Raw genomic sequence first — 18,163 nt, 5'->3', positions numbered from 1 at the left:
TCAACGTCAACAGTAGTAATGCTTGCACAAGACTGTAAATACACCTAATGTCATTGAACCGTGCACTTAATGTGTTTAAAACTTTCCAATACACAAAATAATCACAGTAAAATATTTTTAAAGTATAGTAGCTTTTATATCAGTAGTCCCAGTTCTTATAACCTAACAAAAAATATGCAAGGGCCAGTACTGGGGCAGAGTGGGTTAAGCTGCCACTTGCAACATCGGCATCCCAAGTCAGAACTCCAATTCAAACCACAGCTGCTCTGCTTTGCTGATAATGTGCCTGGGAAGGCAGCAGAGGATGGCCCAAGTACTTGGGTCCCTGCCACTCACATGGAAGACCTGGGTAGAATTCCAGGCTCCTGGCTTTGGCCTGGCCCAGCTCTGGCTGTTGCAGCCATTTGGGGAGTGAACTAGTGGATGGAAGACCTCTCTCTGGTTCTCCTTTTCTCCCTGTCACTCTGTCTGTAAAATAAATAAATAAATCTTTAAAATAATGTATGCAAAAGATTTTTAAAACCCTATTTATCTTATGGAAACTTAATTGCTCACCCATAAAGGAATAGCTAAATTGTTGACAGCACATTTATTTGAATATTACCCAGTAATGAAAATGAACAGTTATGTTCATTTAGAAAACTGGTAGGAACAAATCTCAGTGCATTCCTGGAAGTGGAGATGGGGATAGGCTCATTAGAGGGCTGCTGGTGCTGGTAATCCTGTTCCTGGTCTAGATGTTGGTGACAGGAGTCTTCATCTTGCCAAAACTCATCAGGTTGTAAACTTGTGGTTTATGGAAATTTCCCTATGTATGTTATACAGCACAAAAATATTCTTAGATTTTATAAATGAATTTTAAAATTAAAAAACATGTATTCCATACTTGCCACCATGTAGATACTGAAGAACAAATATGGGTAGGAATTATACCTCCTGGTACCAGTGATGGCTTATGGTGACACTACTCCAAGGGCACTCATGGTGATGACCTCCCAGGGCGTCTCATGGTGTCAACCTTTAAGGACATTCATGATGACAAGTACCAAGGGCCTCAAAGGACTGTCATGATGAGGTCTCTCCAAGAGATTAATCTAGGTGATGACCCTCTAAGGGCTCTCAAAAGGAACACATTCTCTCTATCTTCTCTTTCTATAATTCTCTCAAATAAATAAATAAATCTTTCTTATAAAAAAAGGAACTCATGATGACAAACTCCAAAGACTCTCACAATGACAATCACCAAGGGCTCTCACAGTGACATCCCTCCCAGGGACTCCATGGAAACCACTCTCCAAGGACTCTCAGGCCAGGCCCAGTGCTGTGGCATAGTGGGTAAAGCTGCTGTCTGCAGCTCAGGCATCCCTATGGATGCCGGTTTGATTTCCGGCTGCTCAGCTTCCACTCCAGCTCCCTATGGAAGATAGCCCAAGTCCTTTGGCCTTTGCACCCTTGTGGGAGACCTGGATGGAAAAATCTCTTTCTCTGCCTCTTCTTATCCTCCCTCCCTCTCTGTAACTCTTAAATAAATAAATAATTTTTTTTAAAAAAAGGACTCTCAGGCCAATATACTTCCCAGGACTCTCAAAGTGATAAGTCTCAAAGGTGACATCTCCAAGGGCACTCACAGTGATGATTTCCAAGGCCACCCATGGTGATGTCCCTCTAAAGGCTGCCATGGTGATGGCCCTTTTTAAAAAGATTTTTTTTAACTCTAAAAGGCAGAGCTTTTTTATTTTTAACTCTGAAAGGCAGAGTTACAGAGAGAGGGACACAGAACATCCCTCTATGTTCTTCCATGGTGATGTCGCTCCATGGACTCCCACAGTGGTATCTGTTCCAGGGTTCCCTCAGCAACAACCCCAGGGATTCTCAAGGTGATGATCCTCCAAGAACTCTCACAGTGACACCCAGTGCTCTCACAGTGATGACTCTTCAAGGGTCCTCACGCTGACGACCTCCAAAGTACTGCAGAGTAATCTTGCTCCACATTCTTCAGGGCAATGACAACAGTGGTAACGTTGACAACCTCCAAGGCCCCTCACACTGACATCCCTTAGGGGCTCCTGCAGTAACAATCCTCCAAGGGCCATTGTGGTGACGTCCTTCTGCGGACACTCATGTCGAGAACTCTCCAAGGCCTCTGGCAGTGATATCCCACCATGGACTCCTACAATGACATCCTCCACAGGCTCCCACAGTGACAACCTCCATGGGCTGTCAGGTACGTCATTTCCAAAGGCTCTTGTGGTAATAATGGCCTCACAGTGACAATCTCCATGGCTCTTACAGGAATATCCTTCCCAAGAGGTCTCTCAATGACCAACTACATGAACTCCCAAGGTGATCTCAGAGCAGGGGATCCCCTGGTAATGTCCCTCCAAGGGATCTAAGGTGACAACAGTCAATGGATATCATTTGTGAAGATTGCCAAGAGCTCTCAAGTGACATCCTTCACAATGGGGACTCTCCAAGAGATCTCACAGTGATGCCTCTGGTGCACACCAAGGGCTGTAAGGTGGTGACACTTAGTAACAGCTCCCAAAGGTCCCCATGGTGATATCCCTCCAAGTGGACTCATGGTGACAATCTCCAAGGCCTTTCAGGGTGATATTCCTTCCAGGGCTCCCATGGTGTTGTCTCTGCAAAGGGCCTAAGGTGGCAACAGTAAATGGACCATGATGACAACCTCCAAGGCCTCTGCTGATGATAACCCTACAAGATTTTAATGGTTGTTACCTTCCAGGAGTTCTCATGGTTAAGACACTCAAAGGCCTTCCACTGTGATGTCTTCTCCAGGGGGACGCATGGTAACAATCTCCAGGGGCTTGCAAAGGTTATAAGGATACAATACTCAGCATGACACTATGACAGCCTCCACAGGATCTTATGTGGTGACCCTCCAAGATTCTCATGGTCACTTCCTTTGAAGGGTTCCCATGGCGACACCTCTCCCCTTCATGGATTCTTACAGTAGCATCCTTCCAAAGGCTCCCAAAGTGACATCCTCATAGGCTCTCAAGGTGATGAACCCCAAAGGCTCTCCTGGTGACATGTATTTCATAGTGATGAACCTTCAGGAGCTCTGAAGATGATGTCTCTCCAAGGGCTCCACGGTGAAAACCAATGGATATCATGGAGATAACCTCCAGGTGCTTTACAGTGATGGCCCTGAAGGACTCCCACAGTGGTGAAACTGCCCGGTAACATGTTTCCAAGGGCTTTCGTGGAGAGAAGCTCCACTGTCCAGGGCCCCCACAGTGTTGTCCTGCCAAGGGTTCTCACAGTGATCTCCCTCTGACAATTCTCAAGGTAACATCTCCTCAAGGACTCTTCTAGTGATGTTCCTCTAAGGGCCCTCCAGTTGATGTCATCTGTGGGCTCCCATTTTAACAACCCTCCAAGGGCTCTCACAGCGACTTGAGACCCTTCAGAAGTTCTCATGGTGACATCCTTCCATCATCTCTCATGGGGATGAACCCCCAAGGGCTCCCATAGTGATAGCCTTGAAAGGGATCTAAGATGATCACTCTCAATGACCATGATGGTGACAAGCTCTGAATGTTCTGGCAGTGATCGGCCTCCAGAGTCTCATGGTGACATCCCACCAAGGGCTCCATGATGAACATACCAGGGTTCTCACAGTGACAATCCCCAAGGTCTCTCATGGTGATATCTCTTCATTGGTTCCCTTAGTGATGTCCCTGCAAGGACTCCAAGGTACAACACTCAATAGGAATCACAAAGGTACCTCCAAAGGCTTTCACATGACAACCTTTAAGGGTTCTCAAGGGGACACCCCTCCAAGGACACTCATTGTGACAACCTCCAAAGACTCTCTTTGTGACATCACTCCAGAGGCTTCCATGGTAACATACTTTCTCAGCTTTCATGGTAACAACCCCAAGGCTCTCATAGTGATATCCTACAAGGACTTTCTTGTTGCCATACTTCCAAGGTCAACGATTTCCTAGGGCTCTTCAGGTGATGGCCTAAAGGACTGCCATGGGGATGTACTCCCAAGAGTTCCCACAGTGACAGCAAGGGCTCTCGAGGCGATAACCATGCACAGGTCTCAGGTAATGAACCTCCAAAAACTCTCACGGTGACCTTCTTCAAGGGCTCCCACAGTGATGACCACCTACGGGTTCTCATCCCTCCAAGGGCCCAGGTCAACACCATAGTGTCTCAGGATCAGCCTGGCTGCCACTGCAGAGGTTGCAAGCAGTGGGCTCACTCTTTGAAGGGACAGGAGGTCATCGCAGTAAGGTGGAAACTCCAAGGGTTTTGTCCCAGGAGAGGGACCCAGCCCTGCTGCCACTGTCTTACTGTGGACATATGGCAGAAAAACCTGAATGAGTTTAAGATACCTGGTCACTGCTCATGGAGACAAACATCGTCTCAGACTGAATGCCAGCCCACCAGTGTTGCATCCTGGTGCTTACTTGGCTGCTAGACCTACCATTAATTACCAATTCTCTCCAGCCCCAAAGTGGAAGGCTACTGAGAATGATAAATGAGAAACTCTGACCTAGGAGGTCTCCACAGAGCCACATACCTGGTTGGACCTCAGAGCAAGCCCAGGTCCATGTTGTATTCCAAGGCTCTTGGGAAGAGCAGTAGCAAGCGATGCCAGGTTTCACGTTGGCTTAGCCTTTTCTAACAGATAACACTTTTACTATCTTCAGACAGGACACTGTAGCTGTAAGACTTACATTCTTAAACTCTATTTTACTCTTATGCTCAGGCACTCTAAAGCCACAGGCATGTGTAAGTAAATTCAATTCAGTAAGTAATAATTAAATCTGCAAAGAATGATTTTCTATGTTTACATACAGGACTCTTAGAATCTTTTGATATTTAAAAATCTAGTTTCAGCTTTATTAATTGTCTTTTCCCTTCTCTACATAGAGTTCAATTTTTATCTAAGCACATTTTCTGATTGTGAATTTTTTGGTCTACGTACGCTTGTTGGTGATCTCACTCTTCCTCTTTGTTGTGGGTTTTTTTTTTTTTTTGGCTGTTATTTGCATGGTTGTTTACTTGTTTATTTGGTTGTTCCTTACTGTTTGGGCCCCAGTTTTCAGTTAATCCTGCAGTTCACTTTATATCACATTATTACCTTTGATTTCTGCATGGCCTCTCTGGCTTGCTCTCTCATCATCCTCATTCATTCATTCATTCATTCTTTTATCTATTCCCCACTCTTACTCTCTGCATCTTCTCTAGGCAGTCATACATGGTAGAACTTTTGTAGTTTTTTTTTATTTAAACCCATTCTTGCAAAAGTTCTTATTGTTTTATGTGATACTCCCATCATGTTACTCATGATTTTCTCCAGCATGCTCTTTCAGAGGTCCATACATGATGCTACCTGCCCAACCAGAGTGCTACATCCATCCTCTCTCCCTGAGAGGGTCATCAGGCAGCTTTGAATACTGGCCACCCAGATGATGCTGACATGAACAACTCTATTCGCAGACACTTACAGATTGATGAGAATTTCCTAGGGCTATGACTCCAAAGTGGAATCAAAGTGTTAGAGGCTACAGTCATTCTTGACTGCACTCAAGAATGCTTCTGCCATCTACACTTTCCTCAGAGGTGCACAGCCCAACATTCTCACCAACACCTTTCTACATTTCCCTGGTGTTTTTAAAAATTTTTCGTAAGACAAAAACCGTAAACTGGATTCTCTTATCTTGTGGATTTAGTGATCACAAAAGGATTCCTTGCAGTATTTGCTTCTTATACCCTCCACTGAATCCTAAGCCTTCATTTATTTATTTATTGAACAAATACTGAGTTCTGCCATGTAGCAAACACTGGGCTTCAGTGCCCAGAACAGAAAGTAAACACATCAGAATGCGTGTTCTCTGACTTTGTGGTATGCACAATCTACAAGTAGAGGCACAGAGAAAGCATGCAGGTCTGACATGAGCACTGTGGGACTGGTGCTCGCTGGCAGACCTGGGGAACCAGGCCAGAGCTCAGGAGAGTGCTCCTCACAGCCCCTGGAGGTGCCTTCTGGAGAATCTCCACAGTGTCTCCCCTAGACATGAAAGCTGCATCTTTACTGGGGTGAGCAAGGAGCAGTCCTGGGCTACCCAAGCTGAGCAGGTGAAAGGGGAGGGGCAGCTCTCTGGGTGTGTTCTGATCAGGACATTAATCCATCATGGTTGGGGGGGTAATCTTCATGACCTCACCTTACCCTGATCACCTCCCAGAGAAGGCGCCACCTCTTAATACCATGCCACTGCGGGCGGCGCTTCAACACATGAATTGGGAGGGCACATCCAGTCTATCACAGGGGGTCTTCTCCGGCGATGTAAAGTTGGTCCTTAGTTTCTGCATTAGTTTCCTAGAGCTGAATTTTCCATATCTTAAGTCTGATGTCTCTGTTTCCTCTCCCAGTTCCCTGTAATTGTAACCCATGCGTTTGTGCCTGTCAAGGGAGCCCCTGTTTTAGTATATAGGGAGGAGGGAAGGCCCAGCAAGATGCAAACCACCTTTACACTGAAGTCTAGACATCTCGTTTCTGATGCTCCACTGGCACACCCACAGAAGCTGAACTGAAGCACTGTGACGTTTGGGAAACAGCCCCTCCCTCCTGCCAGAGCAGGTGCTTCCCACAGGGAGTGCCCCTCAGAGGGATCCATCTACCTCCCACTGAACTCAGGTGGGAAGACGTCATTAAGAGAAGGGCATTTGAGAGCCTAGGGAGTGGAGGAGGCAGGACACAGGGAGGTGTGGGAGTAGCTCTGTCCATGGATACACATGCACTTGGCTTCCATAGCCTGGCAATGCCTGTAAGCAGCTGAGGCATGGGCAAAGACTATATGCACATTGCCCCTTATTCTCTACACTTTAGCATTCAATTCACATTTGGGAGCAAAAAGTATTATTTGGGGGAAGGAAATATGTCAATGAGGTTTTTTTTAAAAGCAAAAGTAAAGTAAAAATTCTATTCTGTAATAATGAAGTTTGAAACAATGGGTCTAAGTTCCTGTCCATGACACCAGGGCATTGGGGCCTCTCTAGGTTGACACTTAACAGGTTCTCTGGTCCAAGGCTGTCACCCCACACCCTCTCCCTGGGCCTTGGTCAGTGGGGTGGATGCTGGTTGAGCCTAGGGTGGAGGAAACAGAGGTTTGGGATGAGTTGCTCCCTGCCAGCCCTGGGGATATGCCTCCACCCCGGGAGTGGCGCCATGTGCCTGCACTTAATTTGCTTTTGATGAGTGGATGCTGGTTGGACTGGGAAAGAACCAAGGCAATAGGAGCCCCCACCCACCACTACCAGGGCCTCTTCCCCAAAGAAGCTGTTGCCTTGCCAGAGTCCCCAGAGAGGCCCGAGGGTGTGTGCTCCCCTGTGAGGCTCCTGTGTGAAGAATCTTCTCTTCACTCTGCCAGCAAGGCAGGTGGGAATGCAAATATCAGTATACATGGCAGAGCAGGTCTCTCTCCACACCTGCAGAAGGAAGCTGGCTCAGGAACAATGGGATGAGCCTTACAGGGCCATGGTCCACATCCTCTAATTGACATGAGCTGCTACCACACATTTACGATCCTCATGGTGATCTAGCCTTGGTAAATCTCTCAACACCCCATGGGGTGGGTGACTGTCTCTGGCTAACAAATGAGAAGCACAGAGGGTAAGTAGTTGGAACAAGCTCTCATAGCAGGTGGTGGCTGGGCCAGCCTGCACCTGCCTGGGTTTTCACATTTAAAAACTGGTTTAGAGTCAGCATTGTGGTACAGCCACTTACGACATCAGCATCCCCTTTCAGAGTAGCAGTTTGACTCCTTGCTGCTCCACTGGTCCACCAGCTCCCAGATAATTCCCTGAGAGACAGCCAAAGATTGCCCAAGTACTTGGGCCAACTGCCACCCATGTGGGATACCTGGATGGAATTCTGGGTTCCTGGTTTCAGTCTGGACCAGTCCTGGTAACTGTGGCCATCTCGGGAGTGAACCAGCTAAGAGCTGTCTCTCTCTCTCTCTGTTCCTCTGCCTTTCAAAATGAAAACTCAGAAGCTTCTGCACAGCAAAGAAATGACTGACAGAGTGAAGAGACATCCAACAGAATGGGAAAAATATTTGCAAGCTACCTATCTGACAAAGGATTAAAATCCACAATTTATCAACAACTCAAAAAACTCAACAATATAAAAACAACCCATACAGTTAAGAAATACAAAGGACCTGAATAGACAGCTCTCAAATTACAAATGGCCAACAAATACATGAAAAAGAGGTCAACATCACCAGCCATCAGGAAAATGCAAATCAAAACCAAAATATCACCTCATTCCTGTTAGAATGGTTATTATCCAAAAGACAGAGAGTGACAAACGCTGATGAGGATGTGAAGAAAGGGGAATTCACACAACAACTCACACTGGTGGGAATTTGTTAGTACAAGCATTGTGGAAAACAGTGTGGAGATTTATTAAAAAACTAGTCCCAGTTGAGGCTTCGGATTATGTCCCGGTTGCTCCTCTTCCAGCCCAGCTCTCTGCTGTGGCCCGGGAGTGCAGTGAAGGATGGCCCAAGTACTTGGGCCCTGCACTGCCATAGGAGACCAGGAGGAAGCATGTGGCTCCTGGCTTGGAATCAGTGCAGCGCGCTGGCAGTAAAGGCCATTTGGGGGATGAACCAATGGAAAAAGGATGACCCTTCTCTCTCTCTCTCTCTCACTGTCTAACTCTGCCTGTCAAAAAAAAAAAAAAAATTGACCTTATGTATGTGGAGCAACCGGGACATAATCCAAAGCCTCAACTGGGACTAGAACCCGGGGTGCCGGCGCTGCAGGCAGATTAGCCAACTGAGCTAGGGTGCCGGCCCACCAAGGTCAATTGATATTCAACAAAGGTGCTAAGATAATTTGAGGATCAAATAATCTTTTTACAACATAATGAGGAAACACATGGATATACATATGGAACAATCTGAATATTGAATCTCAGTATATGTGCTGTAGAAGTGAGCACTGAATATTGAATTTTATCATACATCATGTTAAAAAATTACTCCAAATTGATGGAGGACCTAAAAGTAACAGGGAAAGCAATATAAATGCTGAAAGAGAACAGTGGATAAAATGTAAGTGGCTGTGGGTGAGCAACAATTTCTCCAGTAAGACAAAATAAGTAAATTAGATTTCTCAACAATGTAAATTATATGCCCTTCGAAGACACAGTTAAGAAAATGAGAGAACACACTGGGAGACAATATGGGCAAACTGTGTATCTACTAAAGCATTTATATCCAAAAATACATAATACACAAATAATTTTAATAATTCAGTAATAAGAATACAATAAAATAGTGATTTAAAGAGACAGTCTAATATGGAATAAATAGAAATAGCACATTTATGAAAAATACTCAACATCATTAGTGAAAATTAAAACCTAAAATAAAATAAGTTGCCTACAATATACATAATCAAATTGCTAAAATTAAAGACTGATAAAACCTAGTGTTGGAGAATGATCTGGTGCAGTTGAAGCACTTACATATTGCTAGCTAGAATGGAAAATATTTTGGCAGTTACTTATTATGTTAAGTATTCATTTATTAACCATATATATCAAAAATTCTACTCCTAGGTTTTTAATAGATTTTTGTACAAAATTTGCACATGAATGTACCCATGGAAACATTATTCTTAACCAAAGACTAAGCCAAAGACGTTTGGGAATAAACTCCAAATGTCCATTAACTGGTACATGGGTAAATGTGTTGCAATGTGTCTCAAAAATAGAACATACCTCATCAGTAAAAATAACAAATTACAGAGATGGGATTATATGGATGGATTTCAATCACATTCAAAGTGAAAGGGGCCAGATGAAAATACTGCAAACCAAGTGAATATATTTGTAACAAATCCTATTTGTATTTATAATTTTTAAAATAATTTAACAGACCCAAATATTTACATATTTATGGATTACTATCTGACATTTCGATACATGTATACATCATGTAATGTACACTCAGGGTAACCAGAAATTATACCTACAAACATTCAACATTACTTTATGGTAAAAATTCCCTAAATCCTGTCTTATGTTAATATACTTTCTATTTATCTATTAAAAAATAGAGAGTCCCATTCATATGGAATTCTTTTAAAAGGCAAAGCTATAATAATATAGAATTGATGAATGTTTGTTCAGATAGATAGCAGGAGAAACTTCTGGGCAAAATAGAAATGTTCTGTGTGATCATTTTGTTGTTGATTGAATGACAGTACATACATTTGGCAAAATCATTGAATTATAGGCCTAAAATTGGCAAATTCTTGTTTTGTGAATTATAATTCTTTATTATTGACAAAAACTAAATAAAAATTATTCACTCAAAATAAAAAAAAACCTAGAAATATGCTTGCCATATGACCCAGCAATCCTACACTAAGTATAACCCCAAAGACACGAATGCATTGTATCAAAGAGAGACCTGCACCACCATGTTTACAGCAGCACTGTTCACAACAGCCCAGATATGGAATCAACCATGGTGTCCATCATCAGATGAATGCTTAAAATGCGATACATATAATATTATTCAACTATGAAAAGATAATGAACTCCTACCATTTGCAGCAACATGGATGCAACTGGAGGACATCACATTGAATGAAATAAGCTGGACATGAAAGACAGATACTACATGTTCTCTCTTATACGTGGGAGCTAAACAAGAAAAAAAAATCAAACAAAAAAGGAAATAAGCTTGTGTGCAACAGTATTGCTGCAATATAGTTTTGTCAAACTTTGTTGTGTATTTTTGTCAAACTAATGGTTAAATATAATACTGGGGTGGGGGTGGGGGGTGGGAGTTGGCCTGCAGTGCCAGCATCCCATATGGGCACCCGTTCGAATCCCAGCTGCTCCACTTCTGATCCAGCTCTCTGCTATGGCCTAGGAAAGCAGTAGAAGGTGGCTCAAGTACTTGGGCCCCTGCCCCCGCATCGGAGACCTGGAAGAAGCTCCTGGCTCCTGGCTTTGGATTGGCGCAGCTCCAGCCGTTGCAGCCAACTAGGGAGCGAACCAGTGGATGGAAGACCTCTCTCTGCCTCTCCTTCTCTCTGTGTAACTCTGACTTTCAAACAAATAAATAAATCTTTAAAAACAAAAAAGATAACTGGTGCCGCGGCTCAATAGGCTAATCTTCCACCTTGCGGCGCCGGCACACCAGGTTCTAGTCCCGGTTGGGGCACCGGATTCTGTCCCGGTTGCCCCTCTTCCAGTCCAGCTCTCTGCTGTGGCCCGGGAAGGCAGTGGATGATGGCCCAAGTGCTTGGGCCCTGTACCCCATGGGAGACCAGGAGAAGCACCTGGCTCCTGCCATCGGGTCAGCGCGGTGCGCCAGCCGCAGTGCACCAGCCACGGCGGCCATTGGAGGGTGAACCAACGGCAAAGGAGGACCTTTCTCTCTGTCTCTCTCTCTCACTGTCCACTCTGCCTGTCCAAAAAAAAAAAAAAAAAAAAAAAGATACTGGGGCCAGTGTTGTGGCACAGCAGGTTAAAGTGCTACCTAAGAAGCTGGCATTTCATACAAGCACTGGTTTGCATCCTGGCTGTTTCACTTCTGATACAGCTCTCTGCTAACGTGCCTGGGAAAGCAGCAGAAGGTAATCCAAGTACTTGGGCTTCTGTAACCCATGTGGGAGACCTGGATGGAGTTCCTGGCTCATGGCTTCAGCGTGGCCCAGCCCTAGCCATTGTAGCATTTGGGGAGTGACCCAGCAGATGGAAGATCTCTGTCTCCTCCACCATTGTAACTCTGCTTTTTAAATAAATAAATCTTTTTTTTTGTTTGTTTGTTTGTTTTTAAGTTTAACAATATGAACATCTTTTTTTTTTTAACTTTTATTTAATGAATATAAATTTCCAGTATACAGCTTATGGATTACAATGGCTTCCCCCTCCCACAACTTCCCTCCCACCCGCAACCCTCCCCTCTCCCGCTCCCTCTCCCCTTCCATTTGCATCAAGATTCATTTTCAATTCTATTTATATACAGAAGATCAATTTAGTATAAAATACTTCAACAGTTTGCACCCACATAGAAACACAAAGTGAAACATACTGTTTGAGTACTAGTTATAGCATTAAATCAAAATGTACAGTACATCAAGGACAGAGATCCCACATCAGGAGCAAGCGCACAGTGGCTCCTGTTGTTGACCCAACAAATTGACACTCTAGTTTATGGCGCCAGTAACCACCCTAGGCTCTCGTCATGAGTTGCCAAGGCTATGGAAGCCTTCCAAGTTCCCCGACTCTGATCATATTTAGACAAGGTCATAAAAGACAGGGTGAGGATAGTAACCAATGATCCTAAGAGTGGCCTTAACCAGGTCTGAACAATTATACAGCATTAAGTGGGGAAGAGGACCATCAGTACACACAGGTTGGGAGTAGAGCCATTGGTGGTAGAGTAGAGGTTATGATTACAAAGGAAATGAGTCCCAAGTGCACTAGACAGGGTCTAGAACAAAGGACAGAGTCATTATTAGAGGAGCTAAGAAAGGTGCTGTCTAAGCTACAAGTAATTTTTCTGATTGAGAGGCAAATAGAACCTGATAGAAGGGGCTTGATAATAATCTGTTGGGTTTTAGGCCTTGTAAGTTAAGAGGCCCAGACCTATCTATCTCTTCACATGGGGTATATCCTAAGGGAGGTGTGAACCTCCTAGGGGAAGGCACTCTGTTGACTTTCATTACTTGGCTGGCCTGGGAGGAGAGCTGGCCAGGTAAAGGCAGGGGGCATCTCTAACAAGAAATTTACAGTTCTGCCTGCAATGTGGCTGACCCTACTTGACCATACCCTCAGCTGCAGTGGTCACTTTGGAAGTTGGGCTGAGTGAAGGGCTTTTCAGCTTGGAGCCAATAAGATCTGTGGCTCTGACCTGGGCATCCTTCGATTCCAGGGCAGGTCCATTTCCAGTGATCCAACTCTTGGCAGAGCTGCCAGGGCTCTTCACAAGCTGACTTCTGCTGAAGCCCAGGCTTACCACATTGAAAGCCACTGCAGTGGACTGGCCTGTTGGGTCTCCTTGAGGGCAGATCACTGCACAGATCAGCCATTAATAGGCCTGCCACCCATTGCTTCTGATGCCTAGCTTTCTTTTCCTCCTGGTTTGTGTTAAAGCAGACCAGAGGATGCAAGTCAAGGGAGTGCCCGTGTCCCATCTTTAATCTTCGGTGGCCTGAACTACAAGTCTATAGTCACAGGCATGTTCTGTAGTAGTTTTTCTAAGGTAGACAATGCCCATGAGGAAAATTATATTCTCACTTTAAAACTTTCTTTCCCTTTGGTCTGAAAGGGAGGTTTTTTTTTTCTACTTACTGTATACTTCGCTGATGGCGATGTGAATCTAGCTATGAGATTATTAGTTAAGTTCTTATTTAAATGAATAAATCTTAAAGAAAAAACATAGTGATATACCACTATCACTTTAATGATCTATGATTGACTATACAGGAGTGAAATGATAATTTTTTTATTCTTTTTTAAAGATTTATTTTATTTGAGAGGTAGAGTTACAGATATTAAGAGGAAGAGACAGAGAGAAAGGTCTTCCTTCTGTTGGCTCACTTCCCAAATGGCTGCAACAGCTGGAGCTGCGCCGAAACGAAGCCAGGAGCCAGGAGCTTCCTCCTGGTCTCCCATGTGGGTGCAGGGGCCCAAGCACTTGGGTCATCTTCAACTGCATTCCCAGGCCATAGAAGAGAGCTGGACTGGAAGTAGAGCAGCCAGGACTAGAACTTGCACCCACGTGGGATGCTGGCACCACAGGCAAAGGATTAACCTACTTTGCCATGGCACCGGCCCCAATTTTCTCATTTAATTAGTGTGTATAGCCTTTGAACTAGGGTCATTTTACTTGTTGAATTCTTTACTTAGTGGAGCAGTAAGGCTTTGAATATAACATAAATTTAATGTTATCTCAAAAACTAAGGAAGCAAGGGAAGGAGAAAGAGTGAGGGAGGGAGGAAGGGAACATCATTGTATTCTTAGAATTGTAGCTGTAAACTACATTGAATTTCTTTGTATTAATATCACTTTAACATGAAAAAATAAAATTAAAAAAATAAGTTTTATAGAAAACAAAGGTCGTCTCTTCACACAGGGGAGTTCCCAACTAATTCACCGCAGATGGGGCATGTGGGCAAGAAGACGCTCTGATCTGACTTACGGGAAGATGAAGGCTGCTTGTCAGGCGGAAGCAGAGAAAGACAAACGGCTCAGGTGTGCGTCGCTGTCTCCAGGGAGCACACCTGGCTGTTCTTGTGAGGTCAGTGGAAAGCTCACTCAGTTGCATGTGAGCTCCTGGCTAGAAATGTACCAACAGCTTTCACACTGCAGCTTTTCCCAGATGCACCTCAAGCGCTGGGAGGCACTGCCCATTCCCCTGGGCTGACTGACAGGCCTCTGATAAAGCTGGTGTTGGAGGAGCATGCTGCCGTGATGACCAGAATATTCCAGAGACTGTGCTGCCAACAGGTGAGATGCCCAGCAGCAGGGAGGAGCTCTCTATGGCCAGGGTACTGCATCACACCGCATCACTCCTGGCTGAGGGGCTGGGCCTAAGGCGTTTTGCTTCAGGCTCCTGAATCATACCTGGCATGTATGAGTGTGGTTGTGAGAACGTTTAAAAATAGGTCTCCATGGCCTAGGTGCTCTGCCACACCCTACATTGCTCAATCTCTCCAGACTGTGTGGGCCTGCCTCGGCCCCTGGCTCCCTCTGGGCAGGGGACAGGGCCCTGGCTGGCTGGCTGAGCTTCTCCCTGCACTCGACTCCAACCCTCCCAGGTGGGATTTACCAGCTCAGGTGAGACGTGGAGAATCTACACGTGTAAAGAGTTGCATGAACAATTTAGGGGAAATGCTACCTCCACTTGGAGCAGCAACACCTGTCTCCTTTTCTGCTTGAGAAATGGAGGGAAACATCTGCTCCTGAGGGTCTCCAGGGGCCACAGCCCAAAGGGGCAACTGTGCCACTGCTGCCCACCTGCCATCAGATACCTCATTTTAGCCGAATGTCCCTGCTCAGTTTGGACCCTGGGGCTTCTTTGGGCCTGTCAGGGTGGGATGAGAACAGGAGTGACACCTTGTGGTTCCTTCACTCCCATCTGCACATAAACTATGCTCAAACCTTTGTGTACTTAATGGAAGACATTGTTCAACCTGGCTTGTTTTAACAATGAGAGCCCTGTGGTCAGTAAGTTAAATGAGGGTGATTACCACTTGGCATTCCCGAAGCAAACCATTTACCTCACCAGTGTTTAGTTTGACATGTTTGCTCCTACAGTGTTGACATGATTGGGCTATTCTGGGTCAGATTTGTGACTGCACCTGCTGCTTCTCCTGTGAGAACGCAATTTGTCTTGGGACATCTGGAAACAAATGATTTCCTCAAGCTTCACCCCTAAATCAGCGTGTCTTAGGAAACAGGGACACCCTCCCGTGAGTGCCCAGAAGTGCCACAGAGGACAACACAGGGGCAGCAGGGGATCTGCACTCACATTCTCACTTGCTCAGCACCACGACGACTTCACATCTGCCCTGGGCTGGGCGCCCACAGTCAGACGTCTCCAGCGTGGAACCATCTCCCCTTCTTGTGGCAGAGCCAGCGAAGTCTGAGAGCATTGTTCCTCATGGGCAATTAGCCAGTCACCTGCAGGGGGTAATATTGGGACTATGTGGCTTTTTCCTTCTCCAAAATATTTTACTCAGTGGTTTTAGTATCCAGGGGTGCTCCTTGCTTGAGTCAGTAGCAAATGCACCTTTCTGTTATTTCATCTAATTTATCAGCTCCCGGTTTTCTGTAAGAAAGAGCCTTTTCCTCTGCCCACATGCCCCATCCTTTCAGTGTTACATTTTATGTACCAGGAGTTAATGATTCTCTTTCTTCTATGTACGTGTTATCATCCATTAACATCATTGTTCATGGTGAGGCTTAAATTACTCCAGATTTGGCAGTGGGAGAATCTCTAAGCTGGCCTGTCATTTTGATAAGTCCTTTTTAATTTTCAGCATTTGCCTGCTCCCTGGAATAATGAGATATTCTGACTCATGTTGTACCTTCCCTGCTTCATGCCTGGAATTAGCATTTCTCCTAGGCGTCTTGGTTAATTTTAGCACAGAAGGGTACATAGCACCAGTTCTCAAACTTTGGTCTCAGGATCCCCTTAGACCTGGAAGACTCTCTGAGGAAGGCAGGAGCTGTATTTATGTCATATGTATCTAACCATGTTTATTATTTTGGAACTTAAAACAGAAAAATTTTAAGCATGTATTAATTCATTTGCAAATACGTAAGAAGCTCCTTATATGTTAACCTAAAATTTTTTAAATGAGAAACTAAGCAAATAAACTTTATTTGCAAATTTCTTATAGGATAGGAAGAGGGGAGCATGTCACTAGCTTTTAAAAATAAATATGAATAGTTTTATTCAAGAGCAAAATCCAACCAGTTGTAGCTTTTTAAAAGTTGTTTGTGTGTGGAATATGAAAATGCAAAAGTAATGGAGACAGATGCATTGTCCCCAGACTCAAAGTGTGTAATCTAACTATTATCACTGGCAACATGTGTGCAATATGGTATGTATGTGTGTGTGTGTTGTAATTTTTGGAGAATACATTCAAGATAAATTCCAAGAAATTGGATTGCTGGCTCAGATGGCCTCACAACTAACTTGCTAGAATCAGTGAAATGAGCTGTAATGCCTTTTGGCTCTCGTCTTATACCATAAAATTCCTCCCAGCCATCTGTCTGATGTGTAGTAAATGTGGGTGGTCTGTTTCTAAGTGGTGGGATTACAGAGGTAATATTCCCACTTCATTATTTGTGTTTTATGTGTTACTTTAATTTTTAATGGTATGAAAATAATGTCTTAAAATCTATAAACAAGATACTTGGAGCCTTCATGGGGGCGCAGGGCTGGAGGCAGTGTGGTCATCAGGGAGTGGATCACTGGTCTTTGGCCACTGTCTGCCGTGTGTGATGACAAGTGGGTTAGACTCAAGCCTCCCCTTGGTGTTCTCACGGTTGGCTCTGACCCATTGGCCTTGCACCATGGCTGTGGCCATGACCACTGATCTTCTTGGTTCCCTCTGTTCAGTGTGCATGGTTTTATCTGGGCTCTGCCTGCAGTGCTAGGGGCCTCCATAGCCTTGCCCTCTGGGGCTGCTGAGCCACTGAGTACAGCTGACAGGTATCCTGCTGTCCACTCCTTCCCCCTGCCAGCAAGCCCCTTTCATGCCTTCACTGCACCTGGAGATTTGGCCAAGGCTCCCCTATGCATGGCCATGACTGTCAGCTCCCCGAGGAGACCAATCTTTCCACCCTTGTAGTACAGCACCCAACGTGGCCCTGCCTGGGCCAACATCTCCTGAATCACAAATGAGAAATCAACTACATGGGGACACATACAGGGGCACCGTGGGATATGAGGATGGTGCCAGTACACACGAAGCCTCCTTACTCTCATACTATCCTAAAATTCCACGTTGCACTTAACAAAACTACAGTCATGTGGACTTTGTTTCTTTGCTCCCATAAACTGCTGTGTAGCATGCGTCTGTCTGACCTGCTTGCAGTGGCACCCTAGAAATACTGAGTAGAGATGTTGGGGTCTCAGTGTTCCCATGGAAAGACCGAGGTGATGCTTTCTGTACTCAAGGCTATTAATGACTGTGCTTGTGTTCCAAGCCAGCACCTGGGTTGCACACAGGGTGTATCCAGCTGGCATGTGCTGAGAACACGCTGTGGTCCAGGCTTCAGAGTCTCATTGGCAGGGAGGTGACACTGACCCTGTGGATCTGAATGTATACCTAAAGTGGGTGAGGCTAGGTTTGATATGTATCCCTCTGAGAATGGTAAGCCCGTGAGTGATGTTAGCTGTGGGTGCTAATGTTTTATTACTTGTGGGTGATTGTGACCTTCACTAAGGTCAAGCAAGCGTTTGTGTATCTTAAAGTGGGGATAGCTGCTACAACCTTAATGAGTTTTCACAAGATACTGTATACAAGGAACTCACTGCATGTCTGCCACATGCATTCAGCAGGTGCTCAATAAATACAAGTCCCCCTTCTCCTTGTCACTCTCCATTACAAGCACCAGCTAGAAACTGACAAG

At 44.9% G+C, this 18,163-nt stretch overlaps 1 protein-coding gene across 1 annotated transcript in view; it reads right to left on the bottom strand.

Annotated features, from left to right (window-relative positions):
• Positions 1 to 10,622: 10,622 nt before the first annotated feature.
• Positions 10,623 to 18,163, bottom strand: part of ERICH1 (glutamate rich 1) — a 97,715-nt gene continuing 90,174 nt past the window's right edge. Inside the window, exon 7 of the transcript XR_009866586.1 lies at positions 10,623 to 10,705. The gene's annotated coding sequence lies outside the window, so the exon portion shown is untranslated. The remainder of the gene's footprint in view (positions 10,706 to 18,163) is intronic.

This window comes from Lepus europaeus, chromosome 8 (genome assembly GCF_033115175.1).
Source record: "Lepus europaeus isolate LE1 chromosome 8, mLepTim1.pri, whole genome shotgun sequence".
NCBI classification, from domain to species: Eukaryota; Metazoa; Chordata; class Mammalia; order Lagomorpha; family Leporidae; genus Lepus; species Lepus europaeus.
This window is presented reverse-complemented; position numbering and strand designations above follow the sequence as displayed.